This window comes from Chiloscyllium plagiosum, unplaced genomic scaffold (genome assembly GCF_037043375.1).
Source record: "Chiloscyllium plagiosum isolate Xiang-an unplaced genomic scaffold, Cpla_swu_hap1 HiC_scaffold_50, whole genome shotgun sequence".
Lineage (NCBI taxonomy): Eukaryota > Metazoa > Chordata > Chondrichthyes > Orectolobiformes > Hemiscylliidae > Chiloscyllium > Chiloscyllium plagiosum.
The window spans coordinates 56937697-56958383 of NW_028270188.1; the positions used below are offsets into that span (position 1 = coordinate 56937697).

Here is a 20687-nt window from a genome sequence, read left to right on the forward strand (position 1 = left end):
CAGGGATGTGCAGGATAGGGTGGATTGGCCATGCTAAATTGTCCCATAGTGCCCATGGATGTGCAGGTTAGGGTGGATTGGCCATGCTAAATTGTCCCATAGTGCCCAGGGATATGCAGGTTAGGGTGGTTTGGCCATGCTAAATTGTCCCATAGTGCCCAGGGATGTGCAGGTTAGGGTGGATTGGCCATGCTAAATTGTCCCGTAGTGCCCAGGGATGTGCAGGTTAGCGTGGATTGGCCATGCTAAATTGTCCCATAGTGCTCAGGGATTTGCAGGTTAGGGTGGATTGGCCATGCTAGATTGTCCCGTAGTGCCCAGGGGTGTGTAGGTTAGGGTGGATTGGCCATGCTAAATTGACCTGTAGTGCCCAGGGATGTGTAGGTTAGGGTGGATTGCCCATGCTAAATTGTCCCATAGTGTCCAGGGATGTGTAGGTTAGGGTGGATTGGCCGTGCTAAATTGTCCCATAGTGCCCAGGGGTGTGCAGGTTAGGGTGGATTGGCCATGCTAAATTGTCCCAGAGTGCCCAGGGATGTGTAGGTTAGGGTGGATTGGCCATGCTAAATTGTCCCATAGTGCCCAGGGATGTGCAGGTTAGGGTGGAATGGCCATGCTAAATTGTCCTGTAGTGCCCAGGGATGTGCAGGTCAGGGTGGATTGGCCATGCTAAATTGTCCCATAGTGCCCAGGGGTGTGCAGGTTAGGGTGGATTGGCCATGCTAAATTGTCCCAGAGTGCCCAGGGATGTGTAGGTTAGGGTGGATTGGCCATGCTAAATTGTCCCATAGTGCCCAGGGATGTGCAGGTTAGGGTGGAATGGCCATGCTAAATTGTCCTGTAGTGCCCAGGGATGTGCAGGTCAGGGTGGATTGGCCATGCTAAATTGTCCCATAGTGCCCAGGGATGTGCAGGTTAGGGTGGGTTGGCCATGCTAAATTGTCCCGTAGTGCTCAGGGATGTGCAGGTTAGGTGCGTTAGTCAGGGGTAATAGGGTAGGGGAATAGGTCTGGGTGGGCGGGTTACTCTTCGGAGGGTCAGTGTGGACTTGTTGGGCCGAAAGGCCTGTTTCCACACTGTCGGGATTGTACGTATCAAATACCTACTCCATCTTGTGCAGTTGCAGTAAGACTTCCCTACTCCCTCTGTCAGTCTGCCTCGACTTCTCTTGCCTCTTTGCAGCAACTTTTTACAAATCTCCTCCGTGACCAAGCTTTTGTTCGACCGTCCGTAATATCTCCTCATGTGATTTGGGGACAGATTTGGTAAGATCACCATGTGGATGCTGGGGGGGGTGACAGATAGGGAGTGGGTGTAGGGCCTTATGGGGGTGACAGGGATAGGGAGGGAGTGTAGGGGTCTGGAGGGGGTGACAGGGATACGGAGGGGGTGTAGGGGGCTGGAGGGGGTGACAGAGATAGGGAGGGGGTATGGGGGCTGGTGGGGGGGACAGAGATAGGGAGGGGGTGTAGGGCCTGGTGGGGGTGACAGATAGGGAGGGGGCAGAGGGGGCTGGAGGGGGTGACAGATAGGGAGGGGGCAGAGGGGGCTGGAGGGGGTGACAGATAGGGAGGGGGCAGAGGGGGCTGGAGGGGGTGACAGATAGGGAGGGGGCAGAGGGGGCTGGAGGGGGTGACAGATAGGGAGGGGGTGTGGCGGCTGGAGGGGGTGACAGATAGGGAGGGGGTTTAGTGCCTGGAGGGGGTGACAGAGATAGGGAGGGGGTGTAGGGGGCTGGAGGGGGTGACAGAGATAGGGAGGGGGTATGGGGGCTGGAGGGGGTGACAGAGATAGGGAGGGGGTGTAGGGGGCTGGAGGGGGTGTAGGGGGCTGGAGGGGGTGACAGAGATAGGGAGGGGGTGTAGGGCCTGGTGGGGGTGACAGATAGGGAGGGGGCATAGGGGGCTGGAGGGGGTGACAGATAGGGAGGGGATGTGGGGGCTGGAGGGGGTGACAGATAGGGAGGGGGTGTAGTGCCTGGAGGGGGTGACGGGTAGGGAGGGGATGTAGGGGGTGACAGAGATAGGGAGGGGGTATAGGGCCTGGAGGGGGTGACAGGGATAGGGAGGGGGTGTAGGGGCTGAAGGGGGTGACAGAGATAGGGAGGGGGTGTACGGCCTGGAGGGGGTGACAGGGATAAGGGAGGGGGTGTAGGGCCTGGAGGGGGTGACAGGGATAAGGGAAGGAGTGTTGGGGGTTGCAGGTGGTGACAGATGGGGAAGGGTATGGTGGCCGGAGGTGACAGAGGTAGGAAGGGGTTGTAGTTGCTGGAGGAGGTGACAGATAGGGAGGGTTGTAGTTGCTGGAGGAGGTGACAGATAGGGAGGGTTGTAGTTGCTGGAGGAGGTGACAGATAGGGAGGGTTGTCGTTGCCGGAGGAGGTGACAGATAGGGAGGGTTGTAGTTGCTGGACGAGGTGACAGATAGGGAGGGTTGTAGTTGCCGGAGGAGGTGACAGATAGGGAGGGTTGTAGTTGCCGGAGGAGGTGACAGACAGGGAGGGTTGTAGTTGTTGGAGGCGGTGACAGATAGGGAGGGTTGTAGTTGTTGGAGGAGGTGACAGATAGGGAGGGTTGTAGTTGTTGGAGGAGGTGACAGATAGGGAGGGTTGTCGTTGTTGGAGGAGGTGACAGATAGGGAGGGTTGTCGTTGTTGGAGGAGGTGACAGATAGGGAGGGTTGTAGTTGTTGGAGGAGGTGACAGATAGGGAGGGTTGTCGTTGTTGGAGGAGGTGACAGATAGGGAGGGTTGTCGTTGTTGGAGGAGGTGACAGATAGGGAGGGTTGTCGTTGTTGGAGGAGGTGACAGATAGGGAGGGTTGTAGTTGCTGGAGGAGGTGACAGATAGGGAGGGTTGTCGTTGTTGGAGGAGGTGACAGATAGGGAGGGTTGTCGTAGCTGGAGGAGGTGACAGATAGGGAGGGTTGTCGTTGCTGGAGGAGGTGACAGATAGGGAGTGTTGTCGTTGCTGGAGGAGGTGACAGATAGGGAGGGTTGTCGTTGTTGGAGGAGGTGACAGATAGGGAGGGTTGTCGTTGTTGGAGGAGCTGACAGATAGGGAGGGTTGTAGTTGCCGGAGGAGGTGACAGATAGGGAGGGTTGTCGTTGTTGGAGGAGGTGACAGATAGGGAGGGTTGTAGTTGCCGGAGGAGGTGACAGATAGGGAGGGTTGTAGTTGCCGGAGGAGGTGACAGATAGGGAGGGTTGTCGTTGTTGGACGAGGTGACAGATAGGGAGGGTTGTCGTTGTTGGAGGAGATGACAGATAGGGAGGGTTGAAGTTGCCGGAGGAGGTGACAGATAGGGAGGGTTGTCGTTGTTGGAGGAGGTGACAGAAAGGGATGGTTATCGTTGTTGGAGGAGGTCACAGATAGGGAGGGTTGTAGTTGTTGGAGGAGGTGACAGATAGGGAGGGTTGTCGTTTCCGGAGGAGGTGACAGATAGGGAGGGTTGTAGTTGCTGGAGGAGGTGACAGATAGGGAGGGTTGTCGTTGTTGGAGTAGTTGACGGATAGGGAGGGTTGTCGTTGTTGGAGGAGGTGTCAGATAGGGTGGGTTGTAGTTGTTGGAGGAGGTGACAGATAGGGAGGGTTGTCGTTGTTGGAGGAGGTGACAGATAGGGAGGGTTGTCGTTGTTGGAGGAGGTGACAGATAGGGAGGGTTGTCGTTGTTGGAGGAGGTGACAGATAGGGAGGGTTGTCGTTGTTGGAGGAGGTGACAGATAGGGAGGGTTGTCGTTGTTGGAGGAGGTGGCAGATAGGGAGGGTTGTCGTTGTTGGAGGAGGTGGCAGATAGGGAGGGTTGTAGTTGTTGGAGGACGTGACAGATAGGGAGGGTAGTCGTTGTTGGAGGAGGTGACAGTTAGGGAGGGTTGTCGTTGCTGGAGGAGGTGACAGATAGGGAGGGTTGTCGTTGTTGGAGGAGGTGACAGATAGGGAGGGTTGTCGTTGCTGGAGGAGGTGACAGTTAGGGAGGGTTGTCGTTGCTGGAGGAGGTGGCAGATAGGGAGGATTGTCGTTGTTGGAGGAGGTGGCAGATAGGGAGGGTTGTCGTTGTTGGAGGAGGTGACAGATAGGGAGGGTTGTCGTTGTTGGAGGAGGTGACAGATAGGGAGGGGGTATAGGGCCTGGAGGGGGTGACAGGGGTAGGGAGGGGGTGTACCGCCTGGAGGGGGTGACAGGGATAAGGGAAGGTGTGTTGGGGGTTGCAGGAGGTGACAGATGGGGAAGAGTGTGGTGGCTGGAGGTGACGGAGGTAGGAAGGGGTTATTGTTGTTGGAGGAGGTGACAGATAGGGAGGGTTGTAGTTGCTGGAGGAGGTGACAGATAGGGAGGGTTGTAGTTGTTGGAGGAGGTGACAGATAGGGAGGGTTGTAGTGGTTGGAGGAGGTCACAGATAGGGAGGGTTGTCGTTGGAGGAGGTGACAGATAGGGAGGGTTGTAGTTCTTGGAGGAGGTGACAGATAGGGAGGGTTGTCGTTGTTGGAGGAGGTGACGGATAGGTAGGGTTGTCGTTTTTGGAGGAGGTGACAGATAGGGAGGGTTGTCGTTGTTGGAGGAGGTGACAGATAGGGAGGGTTGTCGTTGCCGGAGGAGGTGACAGGGAGGTTAGTAGTTGTTGGAGGAGGTGACAGATAGGGAGGGTTGAAGTTGCCGGAGGAGGTGACAGATAGGGAGGGTTGTAGTCGGTGGAGGAGGTGACAGATAGGGAGCGCTGTCGTTGCCGGAGGAGGTGACAGATAGGGAGGGTTGTAGTTGTTGGAGGAGTTGACAGATAGGGAGGGTTGTAGTTGTTGGAGGAGGTGACAGATAGGGAGGGTTGTCGTTGTTGGAGGAGGTGACAGATAGGGAGGGTTGTAGTTGTTGGAGGAGGTGACAGATAGGGAGGGTTGTAGTTGTTGGAGGAGGTGACAGATAGAGAGGGTTGTCGTTGCCGGAGGAGGTGACAGATAGGGAGGGTTGTAGTTGCCGGAGGAGGTGACAGATAGGGAGGGTTGTCGTTGTTGGAGGACGTGACAGATAGGGAGGGTAGTCGTTGTTGGAGGAGGTGACAGATAGGGAGGGTTGTCGTTGTTGGAGGAGGTGACAGATAGGGAGGTTTGTAGTTGTTGGAGGAGGTGACAGATAGGGAGGGTTGTCGTTGTTGGAGGTCGTGACAGAAAGGGATGGTTATCGTTGTTGGAGGAGGTCACAGATAGGGAGGGTTGTAGTTGTTGGAGGAGGTGACAGATAGGGAGGGTTGTAGTTGTTGGAGGAGTTGACAGATAGGGGGGGTTGTCGTTGTTGGAGGAGGTGGCAGATAGGGGGGGTTGTAGTTGCCGGAGGAGGTGACAGATAGGGAGGGTTGTAGTTGTTGGAGGAGGTGACAGATCGGGAGGATTGTCGTTGCTGGAGGAGGTGATAGATAGGGAGGGTTGTAGTTGCCGGAGGAGGTGACAGATAGGGAGGGTTGTCGTTGTTGGAGGAGGTGACAGATAGGGAGGGTTGTCGTTGTTGGAGGAGGTGACAGATAGGGAGGGTTGTAGTTGTTGGAGGAGGTGACAGATAGGGAGGGTTGTCGTTGTTGGAGGAGGTGACAGATAGGAGGGTTGTAGTTGCCGGAGGAGGTGACAGATAGGGAGGGTTGTCGTTGTTGGAGGACGTGACAGATAGGGAGGGTAGTCGTTGCCGGAGGAGTTGACAGATAGGGAGGGTTGTCGTTGTTGGAGGAGGTGACAGATAGGGAGGGTTGTAGTTGTTGGAGGAATTGACAGATAGGGAGGGTTGTAGTTGCCGGAGGAGGTGACAGATAGGGAGGGTTGTAGTTGTTGGAGGAATTGACAGATAGGGAGGGTTGTAGTTGCCGGAGGAGGTGACAGATAGGGTGGGTTGTAGTTGCCGGAGGAGGTGACAGATAGGGAGGATTGTCGTTGTTGGAGGAGGTGGCAGATAGGGAGGGTTGTAGTTGCCGGAGGAGGTGACAGATAGGGAGGGTTGTCGTTGTTGGAGGAGGTGACAGAAAGGGATCGTTATCGTTGTTGGAGGAGGTGACAGATAGGGAGGGTTGTAGTTGTTGGAGGAGGTGACAGATAGGGAGGGTTGTAGTTGTTGGAGGAGGTGACGGAGAGGGAGGGTTGTCGTTGTTCGAGGAGGTGACAGATAGGGAGGGTTGTCGTTGTTGGAGGAGGTGACAGACAGGGAGGGTTGTCGTTGTTGGAGGAGGTGACAGATAGGGAGGGTTGTAGTTGTTGGAGGAGGTGACGGAGAGGGAGGGTTGTCGTTGGAGGAGGTGACAGATAGGGAGGGTTGTAGTTGTTGGAGGAGGTGACGGAGAGGGAGGGTTGTAGTTGTTGGAGGAGGTGACGGAGAGGGAGGGTTGTCGTTGTTCGAGGAGGTGACAGATAGGGAGGGTTGTCGTTGTTGGAGGAGGTGACAGACAGGGAGGGTTGTAGTTGTTGGAGGAGGTGACGGAGAGGGAGGGTTGTCGTTGTTCGAGGAGGTGACAGATAGGGAGGGTTGTCGTTGTTGGAGGAGGTGACAGACAGGGAGGGTTGTCGTTGTTGGAGGAGGTGACAGATAGGGAGGGTTGTAGTTGTTGGAGGAGGTGACAGAGAGGGAGGGTTGTCGTTGTTCGAGGAGGTGACAGATAGGGAGGGTTGTCGTTGTTGGAGGAGGTGACAGATAGGGAGGGTTGTCGTTGTTGGAGGAGGTGACAGATAGGGAGGGTTGTAGTTGCCGGAGGAGGTGACAGATAGGGAGGGTTGTCGTTGTTGGAGGAGGTGACAGATAGGGAGGGTTGTCGTTGTTGGAGGAGGTGACAGATAGGGAGGGTTGTAGTTGCCGGAGGAGGTGACAGACAGGGAGGGTTGTAGTTGCCGGAGGAGGTGACAGATAGGGTGGGTTGTCGTTGTTGGAGGAGGTGACAGATAGGGAGGGTTGTCGTTGTTGGAGGAGGTGACAGATAGGGAGGGTTGTAGTTGCCGGAGGAGGTGACAGACAGGGAGGGTTGTAGTTGCCGGAGGAGGTGACAGATAGGGTGGGTTGTCGTTGTTGGAGGAGGTGACAGATAGGGAGGGTTGTAGTTGTTGGAGGAGGTGACAGATAGGGAGGGTTGTCGTTGTTGGAGGAGGTGACAGATAGGAGGGTTGTAGTTGCCGGAGGAGGTGACAGATAGGGAGGGTTGTCGTTGTTGGAGGACGTGACAGATAGGGAGGGTAGTCGTTGCCGGAGGAGTTGACAGATAGGGAGGGTTGTCGTTGTTGGAGGAGGTGACAGATAGGGAGGGTTGTAGTTGTTGGAGGAATTGACAGATAGGGAGGGTTGTAGTTGCCGGAGGAGGTGACAGATAGGGAGGGTTGTAGTTGTTGGAGGAATTGACAGATAGGGAGGGTTGTAGTTGCCGGAGGAGGTGACAGATAGGGTGGGTTGTAGTTGCCGGAGGAGGTGACAGATAGGGAGGATTGTCGTTGTTGGAGGAGGTGGCAGATAGGGAGGGTTGTAGTTGCCGGAGGAGGTGACAGATAGGGAGGGTTGTCGTTGTTGGAGGAGGTGACAGAAAGGGATCGTTATCGTTGTTGGAGGAGGTGACAGATAGGGAGGGTTGTAGTTTTTGGAGGAGGTGACAGATAGGGAGGGTTGTAGTTGTTGGAGGAGGTGACGGAGAGGGAGGGTTGTCGTTGTTCGAGGAGGTGACAGATAGGGAGGGTTGTCGTTGTTGGAGGAGGTGACAGACAGGGAGGGTTGTCGTTGTTGGAGGAGGTGACAGATAGGGAGGGTTGTAGTTGTTGGAGGAGGTGACGGAGAGGGAGGGTTGTCGTTGGAGGAGGTGACAGACAGGGAGGGTTGTAGTTGTTGGAGGAGGTGACGGAGAGGGAGGGTTGTCGTTGTTCGAGGAGGTGACAGATAGGGAGGGTTGTCGTTGTTGGAGGAGGTGGCAGATAGGGAGGGTTGTCGTTGTTGGAGGAGGTGACAGATAGGGAGGGTTGTCGTTGTTTGAGGAGGTGACAGATAGGGAGGGGGTATAGGGCCTGGAGGGGGTGACAGGGGTAGGGAGGGGGTGTACCGCCTGGAGGGGGTGACAGGGATAAGGGAAGGTGTGTTGGGGGTTGCAGGAGGTGACAGATGGGGAAGAGTGTGGTGGCTGGAGGTGACGGAGGTAGGAAGGGGTTATTGTTGTTGGAGGAGGTGACAGATAGGGAGGGTTGTAGTTGCTGGAGGAGGTGACAGATAGGGAGGGTTGTAGTTGTTGGAGGAGGTGACAGATAGGGAGGGTTGTAGTGGTTGGAGGAGGTCACAGATAGGGAGGGTTGTCGTTGGAGGAGGTGACAGATAGGGAGGGTTGTAGTTCTTGGAGGAGGTGACAGATAGGGAGGGTTGTCGTTGTTGGAGGAGGTGACGGATAGGTAGGGTTGTCGTTTTTGGAGGAGGTGACAGATAGGGAGGGTTGTCGTTGTTGGAGGAGGTGACAGATAGGGAGGGTTGTCGTTGCCGGAGGAGGTGACAGGGAGGTTAGTAGTTGTTGGAGGAGGTGACAGATAGGGAGGGTTGAAGTTGCCGGAGGAGGTGACAGATAGGGAGGGTTGTAGTCGGTGGAGGAGGTGACAGATAGGGAGCGCTGTCGTTGCCGGAGGAGGTGACAGATAGGGAGGGTTGTAGTTGTTGGAGGAGTTGACAGATAGGGAGGGTTGTAGTTGTTGGAGGAGGTGACAGATAGGGAGGGTTGTCGTTGTTGGAGGAGGTGACAGATAGGGAGGGTTGTAGTTGTTGGAGGAGGTGACAGATAGGGAGGGTTGTAGTTGTTGGAGGAGGTGACAGATAGAGAGGGTTGTCGTTGCCGGAGGAGGTGACAGATAGGGAGGGTTGTAGTTGCCGGAGGAGGTGACAGATAGGGAGGGTTGTCGTTGTTGGAGGACGTGACAGATAGGGAGGGTAGTCGTTGTTGGAGGAGGTGACAGATAGGGAGGGTTGTCGTTGTTGGAGGAGGTGACAGATAGGGAGGTTTGTAGTTGTTGGAGGAGGTGACAGATAGGGAGGGTTGTCGTTGTTGGAGGTCGTGACAGAAAGGGATGGTTATCGTTGTTGGAGGAGGTCACAGATAGGGAGGGTTGTAGTTGTTGGAGGAGGTGACAGATAGGGAGGGTTGTAGTTGTTGGAGGAGTTGACAGATAGGGGGGGTTGTCGTTGTTGGAGGAGGTGGCAGATAGGGGGGGTTGTAGTTGCCGGAGGAGGTGACAGATAGGGAGGGTTGTAGTTGTTGGAGGAGGTGACAGATCGGGAGGATTGTCGTTGCTGGAGGAGGTGATAGATAGGGAGGGTTGTAGTTGCCGGAGGAGGTGACAGATAGGGAGGGTTGTCGTTGTTGGAGGAGGTGACAGATAGGGAGGGTTGTCGTTGTTGGAGGAGGTGACAGATAGGGAGGGTTGTAGTTGTTGGAGGAGGTGACAGATAGGGAGGGTTGTCGTTGTTGGAGGAGGTGACAGATAGGAGGGTTGTAGTTGCCGGAGGAGGTGACAGATAGGGAGGGTTGTCGTTGTTGGAGGACGTGACAGATAGGGAGGGTAGTCGTTGCCGGAGGAGTTGACAGATAGGGAGGGTTGTCGTTGTTGGAGGAGGTGACAGATAGGGAGGGTTGTAGTTGTTGGAGGAATTGACAGATAGGGAGGGTTGTAGTTGCCGGAGGAGGTGACAGATAGGGAGGGTTGTAGTTGTTGGAGGAATTGACAGATAGGGAGGGTTGTAGTTGCCGGAGGAGGTGACAGATAGGGTGGGTTGTAGTTGCCGGAGGAGGTGACAGATAGGGAGGATTGTCGTTGTTGGAGGAGGTGGCAGATAGGGAGGGTTGTAGTTGCCGGAGGAGGTGACAGATAGGGAGGGTTGTCGTTGTTGGAGGAGGTGACAGAAAGGGATCGTTATCGTTGTTGGAGGAGGTGACAGATAGGGAGGGTTGTAGTTGTTGGAGGAGGTGACAGATAGGGAGGGTTGTAGTTGTTGGAGGAGGTGACGGAGAGGGAGGGTTGTCGTTGTTCGAGGAGGTGACAGATAGGGAGGGTTGTCGTTGTTGGAGGAGGTGACAGACAGGGAGGGTTGTCGTTGTTGGAGGAGGTGACAGATAGGGAGGGTTGTAGTTGTTGGAGGAGGTGACGGAGAGGGAGGGTTGTCGTTGGAGGAGGTGACAGATAGGGAGGGTTGTAGTTGTTGGAGGAGGTGACGGAGAGGGAGGGTTGTAGTTGTTGGAGGAGGTGACGGAGAGGGAGGGTTGTCGTTGTTCGAGGAGGTGACAGATAGGGAGGGTTGTCGTTGTTGGAGGAGGTGACAGACAGGGAGGGTTGTAGTTGTTGGAGGAGGTGACGGAGAGGGAGGGTTGTCGTTGTTCGAGGAGGTGACAGATAGGGAGGGTTGTCGTTGTTGGAGGAGGTGACAGACAGGGAGGGTTGTCGTTGTTGGAGGAGGTGACAGATAGGGAGGGTTGTAGTTGTTGGAGGAGGTGACAGAGAGGGAGGGTTGTCGTTGTTCGAGGAGGTGACAGATAGGGAGGGTTGTCGTTGTTGGAGGAGGTGACAGATAGGGAGGGTTGTCGTTGTTGGAGGAGGTGACAGATAGGGAGGGTTGTAGTTGCCGGAGGAGGTGACAGATAGGGAGGGTTGTCGTTGTTGGAGGAGGTGACAGATAGGGAGGGTTGTCGTTGTTGGAGGAGGTGACAGATAGGGAGGGTTGTAGTTGCCGGAGGAGGTGACAGACAGGGAGGGTTGTAGTTGCCGGAGGAGGTGACAGATAGGGTGGGTTGTCGTTGTTGGAGGAGGTGACAGATAGGGAGGGTTGTCGTTGTTGGAGGAGGTGACAGATAGGGAGGGTTGTAGTTGCCGGAGGAGGTGACAGACAGGGAGGGTTGTAGTTGCCGGAGGAGGTGACAGATAGGGTGGGTTGTCGTTGTTGGAGGAGGTGACAGATAGGGAGGGTTGTAGTTGTTGGAGGAGGTGACAGATAGGGAGGGTTGTCGTTGTTGGAGGAGGTGACAGATAGGAGGGTTGTAGTTGCCGGAGGAGGTGACAGATAGGGAGGGTTGTCGTTGTTGGAGGACGTGACAGATAGGGAGGGTAGTCGTTGCCGGAGGAGTTGACAGATAGGGAGGGTTGTCGTTGTTGGAGGAGGTGACAGATAGGGAGGGTTGTAGTTGTTGGAGGAATTGACAGATAGGGAGGGTTGTAGTTGCCGGAGGAGGTGACAGATAGGGAGGGTTGTAGTTGTTGGAGGAATTGACAGATAGGGAGGGTTGTAGTTGCCGGAGGAGGTGACAGATAGGGTGGGTTGTAGTTGCCGGAGGAGGTGACAGATAGGGAGGATTGTCGTTGTTGGAGGAGGTGGCAGATAGGGAGGGTTGTAGTTGCCGGAGGAGGTGACAGATAGGGAGGGTTGTCGTTGTTGGAGGAGGTGACAGAAAGGGATCGTTATCGTTGTTGGAGGAGGTGACAGATAGGGAGGGTTGTAGTTTTTGGAGGAGGTGACAGATAGGGAGGGTTGTAGTTGTTGGAGGAGGTGACGGAGAGGGAGGGTTGTCGTTGTTCGAGGAGGTGACAGATAGGGAGGGTTGTCGTTGTTGGAGGAGGTGACAGACAGGGAGGGTTGTCGTTGTTGGAGGAGGTGACAGATAGGGAGGGTTGTAGTTGTTGGAGGAGGTGACGGAGAGGGAGGGTTGTCGTTGGAGGAGGTGACAGACAGGGAGGGTTGTAGTTGTTGGAGGAGGTGACGGAGAGGGAGGGTTGTCGTTGTTCGAGGAGGTGACAGATAGGGAGGGTTGTCGTTGTTGGAGGTGACAGACAGGGAGGGTTGTCGTTGTTGGAGGAGGTGACAGATAGGGAGGGTTGTAGTTGTTGGAGGAGGTGACAGAGAGGGAGGGTTGTCGTTGTTCGAGGAGGTGACAGATAGGGAGGGTTGTCGTTGTTGGAGGAGGTGACAGATAGGGAGGGTTGTCGTTGTTGGAGGAGGTGACAGATAGGGAGGGTTGTAGTTGCCGGAGGAGGTGACAGATAGGGAGGGTTGTCGTTGTTGGAGGAGGTGACAGATAGGGAGGGTTGTCGTTGTTGGAGGAGGTGACAGATAGGGAGGGTTGTAGTTGCCGGAGGAGGTGACAGACAGGGAGGGTTGTAGTTGCCGGAGGAGGTGACAGATAGGGTGGGTTGTCGTTGTTGGAGGAGGTGACAGATAGGGAGGGTTGTCGTTGTTGGAGAAGGTGACAGATAGGGAGGGGGTGTACGGCCTGGAGGGGGTGACAGGGATAAGGGAAGGAGTGTTGGGGGTTGCAGGAGGTGACAGATGGGGAAGGGTATGGTGGCCGGAGGTGACATAGGTAGGAAGGGGTTGTAGTTGTTCGAGGAGGTGACAGATAGGGAGGGTTGTAGTTGTTGGAGGAGTTGGCAGATAAGGGGGGGTTGTCGTTGTTGGAGGAGGTGGCAGATAGGGGGGGTTGTAGTTGCCGGACGAGGTGACAGATAGGGAGGGTTGTAGTTGTTGGAGGAGGTGACAGATAGGGAGGATTGTCGTTGTTCGAGGAGGTGACAGATAGGGAGGGTTGTAGTTGTTGGAGGAGGTGACAGACAGGGAGGGTTGTAGTTGTTGGAGGAGGTGACAGATAGGGAGGGTTGTAGTTGCCGCAGGAGGTGACAGATAGGGAGGGTTGTAGTTGCCGCAGGAGGTGACAGATAGGGAGGGTTGTCGTTGTTGGAGGAGGTGACAGATAGGGAGGGTTGTCGTTGTTGGAGGAGGTGACAGACAGGGAGGGTTGTAGTTGTTGGAGGAGGTGACGGAGAGGGAGGGTTGTCGTTGTTCGAGGAGGTGACAGATAGGGAGGGTTGTCGTTGTTGGAGGAGGTGACAGATAGGGAGGGTTGTCGTTGTTGGAGGAGGTGACAGATAGGGAGGGGGTGTCGGGCCTTGAGGGGGTGACTGGTAGGGAGGGGGTGCACGGCCTGGAGGGGGTGACAGATAGGGAGGGTTGTCGTTGTTGGAGGAGGTGACAGATAGGGAGGGTTGTCGTTGTTGGAGGAGGTGACAGATAGGGAGGGTTGTAGTTGCCGGAGGAGGTGACAGATAGGGAGGGTTGTCGTTGTTGGAGGAGGTGACAGATAGAGAGGGTTGTCGTTGTTGGAGGAGGTGACAGATAGGGAGGGTTGTAGTTGCCGGAGGAGGTGACAGATAGGGAGGGTTGTCGTTGTTGGAGGAGGTGACAGATAGGGAGGGTTGTCGTTGTTGGAGGAGGTGACAGATAGAGAGGGTTGTCGTTGTTGGAGGAGGTGACAGATAGGGAGGGTTGTCGTTGTTGGAGGAGGTGACACATAGGGGAGGGTTGTCGTTGTTGGTGGAGGTGACAGATAGGGAGGGTTGTCGTTGTTGGAGGAGGTGACAGATAGGGAGGGTTGTCGTTGTTGGAGGAGGTGACAGATAGGGAGGGTTGTCGTTGTTGGAGGAGGTGACAGATAGGGAGGGTTGTAGTTGTTGGAGGAGGTGACAGATAGGGAGGGTTGTAGTTGCCGCAGGAGGTGACAGATAGGGAGGGTTGTCGTTGTTGGAGGAGGTGACAGATAGGGAGGGTTGTCGTTGTTGGAGGAGGTGACAGATAGGGAGGGTTGTCGTTGTTGGAGGAGGTGACAGATAGGGAGGGTTGTCGTTGTTGGAGGAGGTGACAGATAGGGAGGGTTGTCGTTGTTGGAGGAGGTGACAGATAGGGAGGGTTGTAGTTGCCGGAGGAGGTGGCAGATAGGGAGGGTTGTAGTTGTTGGAGGAGGTGACAGATAGGGAGGGTTGTCGTTTCCGGAGGAGGTGACAGATAGGGAGGGTTGTAGTTGTTGGAGGAGGTGACAGACAGGGAGGGTTGTCGTTGTTGGAGGAGGTGACCGGGAGGGAGGGTTGTCGTTGTTGGAGGAGGTGACAGATAGGGAGGGTTGTAGTTGTTGGAGGAGGTGACAGATAGGGAGGGTTGTAGTTGTTGGAGGAGGTGACAGATAGGGAGGGTTGTCGTTGCCGGAGGAGGTGACAGATAGGGAGGGTTGTAGTTGTTGGAGGAGGTGACAGATAGGGAGGGTTGTAGTTGCCGGAGGAGGTGACAGATAGGGAGGGTTGTCGTTGCCGGAGGAGGTGACAGATAGGGAGGGTTGTAGTTGCCGGAGGAGGTGACAGATAGGGAGGGTTGTTGTTGCTGGAGGAGGTGACAGATAGGGAGGGTTGTAGTTGTTGGAGGAGGTGACAGATAGGGAGGGTTGTAGTTGCCGGAGGAGGTGACAGATAGGGAGGGTTGTCGTTGTTGGAGGAGGTGACAGATAGGGAGGGTTGTCGTTGTTGGAGGAGGTGACAGATAGGGACGGCTGTCGATGCCGGAGGAGATGACAGATAGGGAGGGTTGTCGTTGTTGGAGGAGGTGACAGATAGGGAGGGTTGTAGTCGCTGGAGGAGGTGACAGATAGGGAGGGTTGTCGTTGTTGGAGGAGGTGACAGGGAGGGTTGTAGTTGTTGGAGGAGGTGACAGATAGGGAGGGTTGTCGTTGCTGGAGGAGGTGACAGATAGGGAGGGTTGTAGTTGTTGGAGGAGGTGACAGATAGGGAGGGTTGTCGTTGCCGGAGGAGGTGGCAGATAGGGAGGGTTGTCGTTGCCGGAGGAGGTGACAGGTTGGGAGGGTTGTAGTTGCCGGAGGAGGTGACAGGTTGGGAGGGTTGTAGTTGCCGGAGGAGGTGACAGATAGGGAGGGTTGCAGTTGCCGGAGGAGGTGACAGGTTGGGAGGGTTGTAGTTGCCGGAGGAGGTGACAGATAGGGAGGGTTGTAGTTGCCGGAGGAGGTGACAGGGAGGGTTGCAGTTGTTGGAGGAGGTGACAGATAGGGAGGGTTGTAGTTGCCGGAGGAGGTGGCAGATAGGGAGGGTTGTAGTTGCCGGAGGGGTGACAGATAGGGAGGGTTGTAGTTGCCGGAGGAGGTGACAGATAGGGAGGGTTGTAGTTGCTGGAGGAGGTGACAGATAGGGATGGCTGTCGATGCCGGAGGAGGTGACAGATAGGGAGGGTTGTCGTTGCCGGAGGAGGTGACAGATAGGGAGGGTTGTTGTTACTGAAGGTGAGAGTTCAGAAGATTGAGGATAGTGAGGGAGCTGCAAGTAATGCTGAGAATTGGGCCCTCGGTGCCCAAGGATCAGAATTGAATATTCCCTGTTTCCCTGTTCCAGTCATTGAGCGATGGCGCCATCCTATAAAGGAATGTAAGGTTTACACTTCCATCATGTTGTTTGTAACCTCAGGACATCCCACATTCTCTCTGGCCTATGTCAATGCAAGGCTGGCAATGCCACCAGCTTAAACATCTGATCCTGCTTTCAGATCCCTCCTCCTACTTCTCCTGCACATCTCCTTAACCACTTCCCGCTCTAACATATCACAAATCCCGCCTTGTCTCTGTCTGACTGTCTCTCTCTCTGTGCTTCTCAATCTCTCTCTCTGCCCTTCTCAGTCTCTTTCTATCTCCCCTCTTGCTCACTCTCTCTCTCCCTCTCATACACACGCACATTCACGCTATCTCTCTCACCCTCACACTGTCTCTCTCTCTCTCTCTCCCTTGTGCTCTCTCTGCCCCCACACTGTTGCTCTCTGTCTTCTCCCTTGCGCGTGTTTTGTCTCTCTTTTTCTCTCTCTCTCCCTCTCTCTCTCTCTCTCTCTCTCCCCCCCATCTGTCTACTCCTTTAAGATATTCTTTTTTTTAAAAGAACCTTTATGACCAAGCTGTTGGCTGGCTGTACCTAACACCTCCTCACATGGTTTGGGGTGGGGGAGAGGGGATGTAAACGTGCTCTGATGGACTGCCTCTGTCCAGCACCTTGGGATGTTTGGCAGTGTATGGGCGCTATCTAAATGCAGGCTTGGTATCTGTGACAGGCAATCTTTTCTGTTGAATCCTGTGTTGCTCACGGCCAGTTACCTGTAATAGGGGTTTTTGTCGGGAATTAAAACCTAGAACAATACAGCGCACATCTGGCCCTTTGGCCCTCGATGTTGCGCTGACCTGTGAAGTAAGCTAAGCTCATCAATTCTTCAGACCCAGGGCAGAAGGTAGGGTTTTGACGGTAAGGAGACAGAGATAGGGGCAGAGAGAGGGAGAGAATTGTACCGAAAAACATTCTGGCCTGTCTTTCATTAGTGATGGACATTTAACTTTTCATTCTGCTGTGACAAAGGGAACTCATTTCTTCATTCTTATACCAGAATATAAGAGATGTGTGTTCCTCGGAAAGCGAGCACAGCAGTGAATAACTTGCGCAGCACCAATGAAGGCCACTTTTTATAAATTGGTCCGGGACTTTTCTGGCTGTGCTGTCTCTAATTGCAGCCCCCTCCCCTCACTTGAGGAGGTGTGCCGCTGCCTTGAACTGCTACAGTCCCCCGTGTGGTGTGGGGGCACCTTTTCAGAGTGTCATCGGTTCCAGGAGTTTGACACACTGACAGATCAGCTGATACATTTGCGTGTGGGTCTGAGCTGCCTGTCATTCACATGCAAGCCCTGTTCTGGTTCCACTTGGCCAGACAGCTCTGAGAGAGGCAGAGTCCGTGCAAGGGATAGAGTAAGAGTGAGCATGAGGGACAGACAGCGAGCACAAGACAGACAGACACAGCACAAGGGAAGAGACAGAAAGAGATAGCGCTAAAGAGAAATAGAGAGAGCCTGGTAACCAGCATTGATACAGTCATAGAGCCATACAGCACTGGAACAGACTGTTCAGCCCAACCCGTCCATGTTGACCAAGCATCCGAACCTAATCTCGTCCCATTTGCCAGAACTTGGCCCAAATCCCTCTAAACCCTTCCTATTCATGTCCCCATCCAGATGCCTTTTAAATGTTGTCATTGTACCAGCCTCCACCACTTCCTCTGGCAGCTCATTCCACAAACATACCACCCTCTGTGTGAAAAAGTCGCCCCTCAGGTCCCCTTCCCCTCTCACCCTAAACCTCTAGTTCTGGACTCCCCCACCCCAGGGAAAAGACCTTTCCATGTTCACCCTATCCATGTCCCTCATGATTTTATAAACCTCTATAAGGCTACCCTCCCCACCCACCCAACCACCAGCACCAACCAACTGGATCTCTGGGAAGTGAATCCGTCTTCCTCAGCCACTTCCCTGCCCGTCAAACCCACGATGCCAACCTTCATTCTTGTGCTGCTGTCTTCTGAAGGAGCTTGTTACCCTGGCCCTCTCGCAGGTGGACAGGCAAAGTACAGGAGAGCATCAGTGCTACAGTCTGTGCGTGGCTGAACACTGATTTTACAGCACGTTTGACACCCTTTAAAGTTGGAGTTCGGACTTTGCTCCTTGTGTTTTCGCCCTGGGAGGTGGGTGCAGCAGATCTTTCGCCAGAGGCACTTGGCTTGCCCACAGTTCTCCCCTGTTATTTATCGAATAACACCGTCAGATCCTCTAGAAGATTAGAGTGGTGCTGGAAAAGCACAGCAGGTCAGGCAGCATCTGAGGAGCAGGAGAATTGACATTTCGGGCAAAAGCCCTTCATGCTGTAGCTTTTAAGGGTTACGTACCTTTGTTGGGTCTGTTTCCTCGGAGGGGGAATAACTCCTCTTTTCGGAGGGCAGGTCCATGCCAACAGGGAGCCTGGAAAGGTGCACCTGTTACACAGTGTAAGGGCCATCACTGCAAGGTCGTCCTCCCACCCCAGCTCTGGGTGGTCTCGAACACAGGGGCACAGTCTCGGGATGAGGGAGAGGCCGGCTTTGGAGCGATTTCATCTGATTTAAATCCCACCACTGGGAGGCTGTGATGGGATTTGAAGCTGTGCTGCCCAGGTCTGGATGAAAGCTGAGTGGCTGTGTAATGCTTAGGGACGTTCTGATCTGTTCGGGAAAAGCACCTGGAAGTAGTCCTCCTTCAGGCATGGCAGCCGATCTGTACGGAGCAGACACTGAAGGAGCAGTGAGGGAAATGGGCATTGTCGGGCGTGTGAGGAACATTTTACTGGCTATGGGGAGCACCGCTGACTGTTAAACCCTGGATTATGGCAGTGAGTTTTGTGAGCAGTGCTTTAATTATGGGGCAGCCAGTCCATATCTATGCTTTCTGAGTCTTCAGTGGGAGTATGGTCCACTGGTAACAGAGGGACAGATCCTCCTCCCACGTGCTTTTTCCCATTGGCTGATGTGGATCTGAGCACTGTTCCCTCTATCACGTCCCTAAGTTCAGCATATATGTCTTGCCGTCCGACTCGAAATGACCAAATGAGTTTGCAGAGACCGGTTTTACTTCTGTGCCAGCCAGTTTCCTCATTTCCAACATGTTTTACTGTCAGCGTTTTTGACCCCCCCCCCCCAAATTCACACATGCACACGTTCACACGCACACACACCCACCCCTTGTTTCTGGAGTCTTGACGGCTGGTTCGCAGTCATGAGGACAGAGGAAGGCAGAGAGGGACTGTTCCCGTCGGCTGGAGGATTGGATTTTGGGTGACTGGTTTAAAAAAGGAGAGCAACAGAGACATGTGGAGAGAGATCTGGGTTTCAACACGGCAAGTGGCTGAGATCTGGTGGAAGAGGTCAGATCACAGCAAGATCCTGCATCGCTGATGAGGCCATTCACCCCATTGTGTCTGTGCTGGCTCTTCGAATGAGTAATGTTTCTGACTGCCAGTCTCCCAACTTTTCCCCATAGTGCTGCACGCTACTTCAAGCGATGCCCTTTTGAATGCTTTGATTGAATCTGCTTCCACCTCCTTCCCAGTTAGTGTTCCAGGCACTTAACTACTTGCTGTTAAGTGGAAAACTTCTAATCTGGTTCTGGATCCTTTTCAGAGCAGGAAAGGAAAAATTCAAGCTTGTTAATGGAAGCCATCTCTCAGGGCTCAGGGCCGTGACCTTGTGTGTTCAGTATATTAGCTTGCGAGTCTTTGGTGACCTGGATTAACCACCATTACCTGCCGATCAGGCAGCTCCCAGTACAGAAGGTCTTAACGTGATTCTCAGATTAAAGGAAAGGAGAGGTGTGTCAACGCCATTCCCTTCAAACGCTCCCTGGAACAGGGTCAGGACAGGGGTTAAATCTAGAGCTAAACTCTCTCCACTCTTTGAACAAGGAAAGTGAAAGTAAAGCTCTCTCTACTGTCTCCATCCAACAGGGTTAGATACAGAGTAAATCTCCCTGTACACTGTCCCAATTAAACACTCCCTGGACAGGGACAGCACGGGGTTAGATACGGAGTAAATCACCCTGTACACTGTCCCAATTAAACTCTCCCTGGACCGGGACAGCACGGGGTTAGATACAGAGTAAATCACCCTGTACACTGTCCCAATTAAACATTCCCTGGACAGGGACAGCACGGGGTTAGATACAGAGTAAATCACCCTGTACACTGTCCCAATTAAACACTCCCTGGACAGGGACAGCACGGGGTTAGATACAGAGTAAATCTCCCTGTACACTGTCCCAATTAAACATTCCCTGGACAGGGACAGCACGGGGTTAGATACAGAGTAAATCTCCCTGTACACTGTCCCAATTAAACACTCCCTGGACAGGGACAGCACGGGGTTAGATACAGAGTAAATCTCCCTGTACACTGTCCCAATTAAACATTCCCTGGACAGGGACAGCACGGGGTTAGATACAGAGTAAATCACCCTGTACACTGTCCCAATTAAACACTCCCTGGACAGGGACAGCACGGGGTTAGATACAGAGTAAATCTCCCTGTACACTGTCCCAATTAAACACTCCCTGGACAGGGACAGCACGGGGTTAGATACAGAGTAAATCACCCTCTGCACTGTCCCAATTAAACATTCCCTGGACAGGGACAGCACGGGGTTAGATACAGAGTAAATCACCCTGTACACTGTCCCAATTAAACACTCCCTGGACAGGGACAGCACGGGGTTAGATACAGAGTAAATCACCCTCTGCACTGTCCCAATTAAACATTCCCTGGACAGGGACAGCACGGGGTTAGATACGGAGTAAATCTCCCTGTACACTGTCCCAATTAAACACTCCCTGGACAGGGACAGCACGGGGTTAGATACAGAGTAAATCTCCCTGTACACTGTCCCAATTAAACACTCCCTGGACAGGGACAGCACGGGGTTAGATACAGAGTAAATCACCCTCTGCACTGTCCCAATTAAACATTCCCTGGACAGGGACAGCACGGGGTTAGATACAGAGTAAATCTCCCTGTACACTGTCCCAATTAAACACTCCCTGGACAGGGACAGCACGGGGTTAGATACAGAGTAAATCACCCTCTGCACTGTCCCAATTAAAAACTCAGTGGGCAGGGATAGCACGGGGTTAGATAACGGAGTAAAACTACTCTTTTAAACAGAAATGAAATGTCCCTTGACACGAACTGCATTAAACATTCCCAGGATAGGAACACCTCTGGATTTGACAGAGTGAAGCTCCAGCATGTACTTCTATTGTACGCTCTTCTGCAGAAAGCCCTGTCCAGTGTGACTGTGACAACCTTTCTGTCGCACTGCTGTTGTGCTGATGTTCATGTGAGTGAGTCCCAACCAGTGTTCTCAGCTGGAGTGGAACTGTCCACCATTTCAGCTTGGGGGGGGTCCCCTGACAGCCAGAAAAGTTTTCAGCAATTTTTCTGACAAAGCCATATTGCCTCTCATAACCTAATAAGTCTGTAAATTCTCCTGGGAAGGCCCAGATTGAACCCGGGCCAG

The 20687-nt window shown here is 54.0% G+C and overlaps 1 pseudogene; it reads left to right on the top strand.

The window, feature by feature from the left end:
• Positions 1–20270, top strand: part of LOC148135324 (uncharacterized) — a 31493-nt pseudogene extending 11223 nt beyond the window's left edge.
• Positions 20271–20687: the final 417 nt, after the last annotated feature.